The 11,710-nt window shown below is 43.4% G+C and overlaps 1 long non-coding RNA gene across 1 annotated transcript; it reads right to left on the reverse strand.

The window, feature by feature from the left end:
- Positions 1-4,648: 4,648 nt before the first annotated feature.
- On the reverse strand, positions 4,649-7,835 carry LOC144134876 (uncharacterized). Its single transcript, XR_013315286.1, has 4 exons — positions 7,812-7,835; positions 7,696-7,727; positions 5,697-5,863; positions 4,649-4,877 (listed from the first exon to the last, which is right to left on the reverse strand). It is a non-coding gene; the product is annotated as an uncharacterized LOC144134876 (long non-coding RNA).
- Positions 7,836-11,710: the final 3,875 nt, after the last annotated feature.

Genomic DNA, 11,710 nt, shown 5'->3' on the forward strand with positions numbered 1-11,710 from the left:
CACACTGTTCGGCCGTTCTAGACATGTATTTTGCCCTCTATACTGCACACCGGTCTTGTCGGTAAGCCATCCGTCACTTAGTGCGCAATTAGCTGTGAGCAGCAAGCAAACGAACAAGAGCGGTCACTTAGCGGTTCAAGCATCCGCCTAGTAGGAGAGATTGTGGGGTTCGAGCCGAATTGCTGCCGGGTACTCAACGGTTTTTCAATGGATACAAGGATTCGCCATGCCTACCACTGGAATTTGGATTGTTTTACCGGTCATTGGTTCATGCTGCAGTCAAACGACGGAAATCTACCTTCAATGCCTGCCACTTATGCAGCTGTCTGCCAGCAGGTCAAGGTTGAGCGAAAGAAGGCACTCTATGGGAACCTTCTTCCAACCTGAGTTTTTGACATCTCTTCGTGTTCATTCTGCCTCAAAACTGACTGCCTCTCTCGGGAATGGCAGAACGTCGTCGGAGAGACACCGTAGCGCTGACGGTGAGTTTAACCGTTTACTGGGTGGTCGCGGACTTCTGTGCAGCTGTGGAAGGCCGCTTGTCCACACTGGGTAGGAGAGGCCATTGCGCAAAGGTAGGCGCACGCCTAGAGGCAGTACCCAGAGGGTTGCTCGCGTTCGATCCGCGCTGTCAGTACTTCCACACCTTTAGTGGTCTAAGAGATTGTTTGAGACAAACTAGCCTTGGCCCGCTATGTATTTACGGAGGATCATGCAAGCGCACAGCACTGAAGAAAGCAAGGCTCCAGGGCGGGAGACACCGTTACCAATTTTTCGCTATAGCTGTGCGGTTCCGTGTTTCGAACCAACCTACCCCCGCAGCCCAGATGACCGCACCGATTTCTAGGCCACATTTATTTAACATGTTCTTTTTTTGAAAAAAATGCAGAAAAAGAAGTGTGGGGCTTTTTTTTTGGACAAGCAGCACGGTTTACAAGCTATTAAAAATGTTTTGTGTCAAACAATCTTTCCTTGATCAACGCTGAAAATTAAAAGTAGACAATACGATTTTATCAAAGAAAACACTGTCTGAACAATACAAACTTCGACTGATGTCCATCTGTAGGGTTCTGCGGTGAAAAAGCAGACTATCGCTAAGTAAGCGCTCAAAAAACGTTAAAACAACGTAAAAAAACTAAAACACGTTAAAGTGCATTTTTTTTCTTGTTCTAACTTAACATGATCATTGCCTTGACAGAGTTGAGATGCTGAAAGGACGTAGTACCTCTAAATATTTGTATAAGATAGCAACTGTCGTCAGCACGGCGTAGAAATATTTTATGCTATATGCTGACGACAACGTCCGGAAAAAAAATGTTCTGGCTTTCTAGCACAGTTCAGTGTGCTACCCCGAAATGCAGCACGACTCATCTGATTAAGATTTTTCAGAAGGCTACTTGCGGAGCCATATATGCAGAGCAGCTACTCAACATCAGATGTTTTTTCTTAAAGAAATGCTCAAAAGGAACAGATCAGATTAAATATAACAAAGGCAGGGTATGAAATTAGTGACTTATTTTTGTTTTTAGGTGGGTCTGCAAAGCTTTGAGCTGGCAGCCAAAGTTGACGACGTAGAGATTCTTTGCGCTTCTGATATCTTTAAAGAAAAAAATGACAAAACACAAAGTGCCTTATTCGTTGTTATTTTTAGACGACGCCTTGCCAAATTTGCGAAATGTTCTGAAAAGCCTGCAAATACACGATATTTATGAGAAAATTCTCAGAGCACACTCAATTTTCGGGTATTAAAATGAATATAAGCGCACATAAAATGACACTTGCTGCGTCTCTTATAAATATTTATTGTAGAACATGAGCAGATATAAGAAAACAGCATAAATTGCAGCGGTGCGCCAAACGCTTGTTTCTTTGCGTGTCTCTTTTTCTGATGCCTACATTTCAAACAAGATGAAATTCAAAAGCAGCTCTTCTGATCAAGTTTCTTTTGCCAAATATGATTTGCGAGAGGCCTAATCCTCGCATAGTGAAAGCTCATAATTTTTTTCACGCAAATGGGATATGGTTCATTGCCGCACCTACAAAATGTGAAAATTCATTACTTTTTCCCCCTCGTGCTAAGAGGGCGAGAAGAAAAACTTTCTCACCCTCTCTGTGGCCTGTATATGACCGTTGACGAGCGCCGCATGACTCCTGAGAATGGCGTAACTCAGTCACTCGCCTTCGCGGCAGCACAGATAGGTCACCTCAGGAACTGATGCGCAAACGCCACCGAATAGGTGAGCGCCTATTACTTGTGGGTTGAGACCCGCGGGCCCTTGACGGGGAACAAAATCAACCGCAGTGAGAGGACCCTGACGTGTGAGTTTGGGATGCGCACTGTTGAGACAACAGCCCTTTGATCAGAAACTGGGCGCCCGCGAAGCTAAGACGTTAGGCGTAAGAGAGAGGTGAATCATTATGGCCAGACGCAGTGGTGTGTGCCTCATTTGAACGCTTGCTATTCTTGCGTTGCGTGCATGGACAGTGGAAGACTTCCAGATATGCTGTGACCTTAACTGATAACTGTACTTGTAAAGCCTTAATCATGAGAAAAAACTGCAGGGAAACAGTATAAACGCACCAGCCAATGCGAAAATTTGTATCAACCTCCATAATATCCAAACATTTTTTTACGTTCCTGACTGATTGCAAGCCTTGTTATTAAGGGCTCTTTCCTCCCCTTGGCAAATATTTCTCACGGAGCATGACGCCTGAGAAAGTGCACCTTCAAGTGTGTTCAATTCTTCCTACCGTTATTTCCGGTCTTCTGTGCCGGTGTTCTGATGTGGACACTGCAGAAGGAACACATACATATACATATGTATATGTATGCATATGTAAATGAATATGTATGTATCACAGGATACATATTCTCTGCAAACTGCAATGAAATTTTTCCTCTTCTTCTCTCTGAAGCTATGCTACATGCTTACGCTGTCTGCTCGCCTGATTGCTCATTCATTGAAAAAACGCTGAAGACAAGTGTTTCTTAAGTGGAAAGGAGACACGAGTGGAGGTGGCTAAACTTTTACAGTAGAAATATAGGATGGAGATTGTATCAATAAACAGGGTTAACGTTCTTCGCACTTGTTCTCTTCATGTGTACAAGCGGTGCAATGAGGGATAAAGTTGGGAAAAATTGGCAGAATAAACAAGTAACTCATTGTCAATATTCTTTTTTCTAGTGAGATTGCATTGTAAGAATCTAAAACGCGAAATACAGATATTGATTTAAGATTCATGAAAAGGTAAAACTAAATAAGAGGATATATTATTCGCTATAAGAAATGATAAAAATTATGGCGACATTTTAGTCACCAAGAATTCGTACTGCGAAAGTTGATTTTTCACAATTCTCGCTGCTTCTCTTGCAACTTCTGTGTGTGCTTGCGTAAACTGCTTTTCAATCGTCGGTCCATCAATCGCGATTTTCAAAGTGTTGGCTGCAGTCGCAGATACTCGCTTCGCAGGAAAAGTGCCGAGTATTGCGTTTATCGCATCGCTTTCTAATTCTTCTTTTGATTAGATCAGTGTCCGTTTAACAATAATTAATCTATTTTCATGTTATTCCTCTACTAGTCCGCCTAAACTATCTATTAATCAATTTTTACCCCATTTACTAATACTTCCTAATCAGTGAACTAGTCACTATTATTACACTATGTATCCAATATCAATTTTGATATAGTTTTAATTGCCTGGCCTTGGTAGCGGCCTTTGATTGCTTCCTTTGGGGTCGCTTAACCTTGTGACTTCATACCTTTCTCGACCAGTCAGCGAACTTCGTGACACCGGAACACCTGTATTGCTTCTGACATTAAATCAAATTCTTTCTGGGTGGCTATCTATTAAATATTCTGCTCAGAACTCTTTGGCCAGGTTGTGAAGACATCGCAAGGTCACGTGACCTCTCTCAACCAATAATTAATTCAGTTGCCACGTGCAACGGCGAGCAGATTGCCCACATACTGGTTGTCGAGTTGCATGGTGGGCAGGTTTTGATGACGTCACAAGCTCATATTACTCACATCGATCAATCAATTTAGCTCACCAGAGCACATTGTGATCACGTCACAACGTCACGCGACCACTTTCGTCTAATCAGCAAATTTTGTGATGTTAGACACAGGATTTCTCTGCTTACATAAACTCTAATGCTGTCGCGATATACACCACAGTTCGGGAAGTGATAAAGCGTTCATGGTATGTACAGTAGGTTTTAAACTATCATGTGTGCAGGGCAGCTGTTAACACAATTCCGAAAGAGGAAAAAGATTTCAAAAGTAGAATAGCGGTAGCTGCCGCGTGCGTCACAGATGTTGCAGGTTGAACGATCGAGAAGAGGCTTGGAGATTAAATACTGGCAATTCACTAAGGTATGGAAACGAAAATAGTGGTGGAAAGTGGAGAGACCGAAACTCAGTAGCGCTTAAATAGAACATGCTCTAGTTTTGGCTATAAGGAGAAAGAAGGAGACGTGGAAATGCAGAGTGGTTGAGAGATTGATGTGGCCAGTAGTAGTAAAAGATTCGGTTCGGCGTTGAGGCAGAACATAGCCACGAAGAAAAAAAGCCAAATAAAGAAATCAAAAATGCAGATCAGCTGTGCCACTGTGGGTGCAAGTGTAGCTAAAGAAAGAATATTTAAGGCCAGTAGGAAACTTCATTTTAATGGAGGTCATACAATCAAGTGCACGGCGAGGTTGAGGACGAAAAGCGAAAGATGTTTACCCTACCACTATCAGCCCGCAGAGCCTTCAACGTTGCAGATGCAATATGCAGGCAAGAGGAAGTCGCACTGGCCTCCCCGCGGGTAGCCCAGAAAGTATTGGCAGTAGTTATAACATTCTTGAGGCATGTGTGGACAACCATGTGAATCTATCAGGAACAAAAGAAATTATGTTATTTTACATCCTTAATGTGAAAATAATTATAAAGAAAGCAAAATTGGGGACATCTACGTAAACTTCACTGAACACACTAATGAGAAAGGTGCCTCTCTCATCCTGCCGATGTGCTGATATCGAATCTTTTGACATGGAAACACAATAAAGTACAACTTGGAAAAGAGCAGGAAGGATTAGCTTCCCACTGACTTTAAGATCTGCTGCGGTATATGCTCTTGCAAACGGAGCCTAAGAACAACCAAAGCAGTTCAGAGTGAAACGATGAAATTTCGCGCTGATTGAATTCAATAAACCGAATCGTCCAGTTCATTAGACGGATTCATTGTAGCACAGCTCAACTGTAGCTTCTTCTCAAGTGAAGCCATTCACTGCTGCATCATGCGTGCCCCAGTAACCTAGAAAAAAAACAGGCATCAACTTGTGAAGTTTAGTTTTATTTCAGTATTTTTACTTGATATAGTTCTGTCGACGTGAAAAAAATGAAGAGCGCTGTATGGTATAACGCTGCATACACTGCAGTCAAAAGAGACGTTGGATGCTCTCTGAACGAATGGTTGAAGCGCATTCTAATCTTCATCGTATTAAAGGAACAATAAATAATTTACATGCTCTAAAATACTTCACTACACCTCACACTGAAATAATTGTTGCTTCATACCCATACCGATAATTGCGCGTTACATCGTTAAGAAGATATAGAAACACTGTGCACCATGCACTTGGAATACATCTTGGTTAAACTCTGTGAAGCATTGCGGATACAAGGTAACATTTAAATTTTCGTGATTACCTTTCTCTTTTATAGCGGTCACGGGCTGTGGCATTTGGGAATTTTGCGCAGACTCTGCAGCCTGCTCACAGTGAACATGGCGAACATCCCGCTTTGCTCCGTGACTTGCCCTTAAGGACAGAGCGCTCAAAGGCACCGTGTGCTGTTAATGCTTCAGCAAAAGTGGTCTGTAACGTCAGAAGGTTTAACCTCCAACGAGAATCGAGGTGTCCAAGAAGCAAAAGGTCGGTCCACACTAGGGATGGTAAGTCTATCAGACATAATGAATTCTCCAAAAATGGCGATACTGCTGCTGAACCGGCTATCAGTATTTTGTAATTGTATCATAACTGAGGCAGTGCCACCAGCCAGCGGATATCATTGAAATGTTTGTTCTCTTGCTTGAAACGGGCAATTACAGAAAGTATGGCCGCTATTAATCCTTAGAAATAAATTATGAAACCATGCCTCAATAATTCTCAAAAATTCATGAAGACGGCATTTAAAGATATAATAGCGGATTCAACGCGGAACATCAAATGTTGGCAGTGTTAGCGAGGTCACCAAAATTACATTGAAACTCTATAATTACACAGCAATTACCAACCACCCTAATTGAAAAAAAAAAATCTGATTCATGTATGATTGGGCAGGCTCCGGTACAACTGTGTAGTAAGTACAAGTCCTTTTTTATTGAATGCATTTGGTTTTCTTTCTGAACCTCTCAGTTATTCTTCAAGTCTGCATTTAACAGCACTCTGCTTATATCTTAACGGTTTATTGGTTTGTTGGTTCTTATGCGCGCTAAATGTGCTCACGCAGCAGCGGCCGGCTGATAAGAGGCAGGTTGCCATGTCGCCGTCCCTTTCTATGACATCGAAATATCTGCCGATGTAACGCCTACTGAGTAATAGCCCGGCACTGATATTAAATCAGTAATGACCTGCCCCAAGCAAATAAATCTTTGTTAGAGACAAGACATGAATGTTAGATCTGGAAACAAGCAATACAAGAGTATTCCTCAAAAACAAGTCTTTTTCTGTCAGAATATAACGACGGCAAAAATACACTTAATAGCCTCACTAAATGAACACCGCAGAGCAGAACGGAGCGAAGTAATTGAAAAAAATAAAGGAAGATCGATAAAACTATGGTATGCTACATACCTGTTATAGGAGGATAGTATTGAATCTTTATATCAGTTTACACTTTTGCTTTTAATATTATGGGGAATCTATTGCTTCTTTCAAATTGGATATGTCTCAACTCTATTGTTCTGGAGCTTCCTGTCCTTTTGCGGGGTGTATGCGGCTGCTGGTGGATGCCTCTCGTCTGTCACAGGATGGAGTTTGAATGAGGTTGGCTGGAAGGTAATCGCACCTTGTAGAAGGTGAATGTAGGTGGGTGGCGAGAGATGGCCTTGTGGATGGTGGCGGCGGGTGAAGGGAGGTGCAAGTTGGTGGCAGGCTACCCTTTAGAGGGTGGAGATTTGTTTTTGCGCTTTGAACTCACTAGACCGCGCCCTTTTCCCCTGTAAAGGTGTACTGTGAAAGCAATCAAGTGAGCTTCAGCAGTTAGGAAATTCCACACTTGACTCGATTTTTTACCATGTTGAATACACAAAATTTACTACGAGGTAGGAAAGTCCGAAGGACGCGGGTTCCTCCAAGTTCATACTTCTGTCATTAGCCGTTCGCTCGAGAGAAATCTTGTGCATTTAAATGTTGGTACACACTATGATGTGCAGTAGCTAAATGAGGTAATCGCTCAAAAACACAGCTCTTATCACGAAGATTTCTTTTCGCGCGTCCTGCAGACTTTTGTCCTCAACAGTACGTCCGGGACACAGCCTTAAATTCTTGCCGCCTAACAACAGTGGTTCGCTAAATGATGCACTTTCTTGTAAAAACGCTTTTCACCCTCTAAAATACTCGTGTCGCATATTCCTCTTCAAAAATTTCTCTGTTGAAACCGCTAGCCTGTCCTGATCTCCAGACACAGACGAATTATTAATACTCACTTCAGTTACATTTCCAGTTTAATGTTGCAAATCTGCATATGAAAAAGAATGTCCTTAAATACATATCTCACTCTAAATTATGAACGCAGATTAGTGTGGATGCTTGTAATACTTACCTGGATGAAAATCAAGCCCACTGTACGTCTCGCTGATGTTGACAGCTGTAACAAAACAATATTTGATAAACAAGAAGTCAAAAGCGGTTCCAGTCGTGTCGCATGCTAAGCAGCCAAGTAATTTTATACTGTATTTTGAAATGATTTGCATATCATATAACAGGGAGCTTCCATGCATCAGAAATGCTTAGTATTACTTTTGACTTAGACAACCGCTTATTCATAACGCGCCTCCACCTTTCCTACTATCCAATAAATTGACGTAGTAGCAAGTAGTCGGTCTCTTCATGGCTTGGCGGTGATCTAGTGTCATGGGACGAAAACGAGTGTTTTGGCAACTGCCGCTCGACTGAGCATCCGCCCAATTAGCACATAATTGATTTTGTGGGTGGTTATCGCCTCTCAAAATGATTCACATGATGTGCTTGTTTTACTGTGGCATGAAATGGAAACGATAACCAATATATGTGCTATAAAATGTAAAGTGGTAGCTAAGCGAATGCAGTGCGCAATATACAGCTTCCAGTGCTGGATGTATTTTACAATGCGGCACAGGCTGATCTTCAACACACAGGAATCAATTACTTATCTTCATCAATCAGAAACGGATTGTGCTTGAGCCACACGCTCTAGCTTTAAATTGCCGCCTTTGTTTTGTCCATTCCCGCTCAGCAGTGATGCGATTCGGGCCTACCTCCACATCCTAGCGCCGCTGCCACCGGTGCCCGGTATTGTTCTTAAGCTTCCTCATGTGCATCCCCTCGGTCTACGCTAGACCCTTGCCACCGACCGCCAATTCTCCTGTCGCAGTCATTCTTCCTTACGCTATCTTTATTATATACCACTCGACGATCGTCTAACGTCGGATAATTAGCCAGTGCCTTATGCTCATGTTACGCGATCGTCTTTAGCTTCACCCTCTACCATGCAATCGGCGTCCCTCGACCTCACTCTGTGTACGCATCACTGTCTGCGAACGCTGCGCAACCCCATCGCATGCCGGCGCTAACTTTACCCAAACAGCACAGGTAATTGGCCCAACATTGGAGCCGTATTGAAAAAGGCCGGCCCTGCAAAGGACAAGGATGGGACCATCCTGTTGCAATATTGGGCCGATTACCTGTGTTGCTTGGGAAAGCCTGTTTTACGTAGTGGCATAGGCAGGAGCTTATTGGTTTACGTTTTTATTATGACAACTCCACCATACTTTTTGTGTTGCTTGGGAAGTTAGTAGGTGCCCTTTTTAAAATGGGCGGGAACAAATGCCGGCTGCATCAGCTGGTTGCCTGCGGAATGCCTCCACTAAAAAGCGTGCGCTCTGAAACGGCGAGCTTTACTCTTACAAATGCTTTCAGCGCTTCGTAATAAATATATATATAAACCACACTCAATTCTCTGCGCGAAATTAGCAAGTTCGCACAGTTCCCATGTAATGCAAAGCGTAGAGATTAGGGAGCAAATTTTTGAGATCATTCTAGACAGTCCTAGATCATCTACTGCAGACATCAAATTGTGTGTTGTCTGGTTACCTCGCTTTGGATTTACTCTTAAGCCGACTAGAGCCTAAACATCAGCAGCCCACGACAACATATCTATTTTACATAGCTAAGTTGTGGTAAGAAGCCACCAGAAATAATGCACAGCAAAGATCACAACAGAAACAATTTTTTCAGGGTAGCCGAAGGAAAAGGCTTTCGATTTTCATCTTACCAGGCTTGGCCGCTTAGAGAAAACATCCAAGTCTTGAGAGGCACGCGGGAGACTGAAAAAAATTTCTTTATCAATCAACAGCTGTAATTTTTTCCGGCCGCCTTAAATAGGAAACGGACTCTCGGTTTTCATTGTTTATTACCGGCTTTCTAAAATCAATTATAAAAATTACCCAAGATTCACATTTTTTTACCCCGGTTCCCCATCCCAATTGCAGGGCACTGAGTCCATGCTACCACAAAGAAGCATACGAGTTACCCATATCCGTTTCGTCTAAATCTACGCTGAAAAGACGAAGGGGTGTATGAAATTCAGCCATCAATATGCGGTGAAGATTTTGATGTTTCGAAACGAAGACCGCAATCGTGTTCTTGCCACAGGCCTCTACGAGGCAAAAAAGAATAACTATACATCTTTCCTTAATTTGTAGTACCGTCATCTCAAACGAAATTTTGCGGCAGGTGGTTGCGCCAGAAAATAAAAATTTCCTTTTCTCACTTATTTTTGTCGCGTTGAAGGAGAAGTTGCACCGCCTATGAATATCCTGCGCAGCTTGGTTCCGTCCTGTCGGAAAAAGTGTCCTGGCGGCCCAAAAGCCAGCGCGTTCATTTTCTGAGAGGAGCCGAGCACCGAAGCAAGTGGCTACTGGCTATTTCTAGCTGGGGATTCGCGTCTTCAGTCTTAGAGTGTATGATATCAGGTATGTTAGCATCTCCCGTGTTCCAATTTGGGTACTCGTGTTCGAATATAAAGATTGTCTTCTGTTGCTATTCATAGATGAATATGGAAGCCTTATGTGAAACCGCGAGATGAACTGAGAAGCTAAGCGAACAAAATTTTTTTCAACTGGTAAGAAATAAGATCAACTTTGAATTAAACGCTTAGGTTGATATGAGGCCTGATTTGTCACGATGTTCTGATGCCATATATGAAGACGTTCGAAATATGAAACAAAATTTCCAAGCCAGGACTTTGAAGCCACTATGTTTATTTGGCTGTTGTAGCAGCTTTCTTTATTTGCAAGTAACCCCACCAAGACTCAAAATAGAACGCCAAGAAGAAAAGGTGTTTAGGGAGAGGTGTTAGATTGTCCCTAGAGCGAGTGAAGTGAGGTAGCCAGGAGGCGAGTGGCAGAGTGACGTTACTAAAAAGCCAAGGCTAGCGTGAAAAGGAGAGGGTCTCAGTGCGGGGGGGGTGGAAGGCACAGCCGGAGGAGCACGTGGCGAGCGATGTCCCGTGCGTTTTCTGTGATATAGAGAGAATGATTGTATGACTTCTCGTGTCCTGTGTGCAGCATCACATTGTTCTCATTGTGCAAGGGAGGAGTGTTGAGTTGGTGTCCACTGCAGCAAATGAAAAGTTATTGAAAATGCATGAACATCAGGGGCTAATCCAAAACTTTTAAGATCTATGAACGCCGTCATTTGCGCGCCGAGAAAGCACGACAACTATATTCTAGCTGTTACCTGCGTTGGATTTCACCTATCCTCGAACTATAACGAACAAATAAGAGAGATGAGGACGCTCTTCGCTTAAAAGGTATTCGTTTTGAATGTTTTTGAGATAAATTTTTGTGTGCTTCATTTCTCAACCTAGGTTGTTGTGAAACGCCGTCGGGGTGAAGGACCAGAAACTCTCATTTGCAGACTGAAGAACTGTTTTTTTTAATTCCACGTCATCGGCCGAGTGCCATCTACCAGCCAGAGCATTCTAGCACACAGCTCGTGTCACTCCTTCTTTTTCGGCCGCTCCAATAGTCCAGAAAGGGCGTTGCTACAGGGCTCCCTCCCCCCCTCGCTTCCAAAGGAAGAGCAGAGCGTGCAGTGAGAGGTATACTCGTGTGCCAGTGAACGCTGCGCCGTGCAGAGATAGTGGTGGACAGATTAGGGGTGGTTGAAGGAGAGGCGTTGTGGTCGAAGGGTAGGCCTCGACACCAACGCCGTTCCACGGCGATAGGATCAGGCGAAGCGTTGATATATAGGATGTATGAGTTGGGACGGCGATTCAGAACAAGAAACGGCCTGCGGTATTGCGGCTGAAGTGGTTGGCGGTGGAAGTCGTGCCGCACATCAGCACGGGTAGCTGTCCTGAGGTCCCAGGAGATGCAAGTTGGACGGGTGGGCACAGGGCGCGGCGGTTGAGGTCGACAGTTGCGGAATACTTCACGTTGAAACTGTGTAGTCAATAGG

Source organism: Amblyomma americanum, chromosome 5, assembly GCF_052857255.1.
Source record: "Amblyomma americanum isolate KBUSLIRL-KWMA chromosome 5, ASM5285725v1, whole genome shotgun sequence".
NCBI classification, from domain to species: Eukaryota; Metazoa; Arthropoda; class Arachnida; order Ixodida; family Ixodidae; genus Amblyomma; species Amblyomma americanum.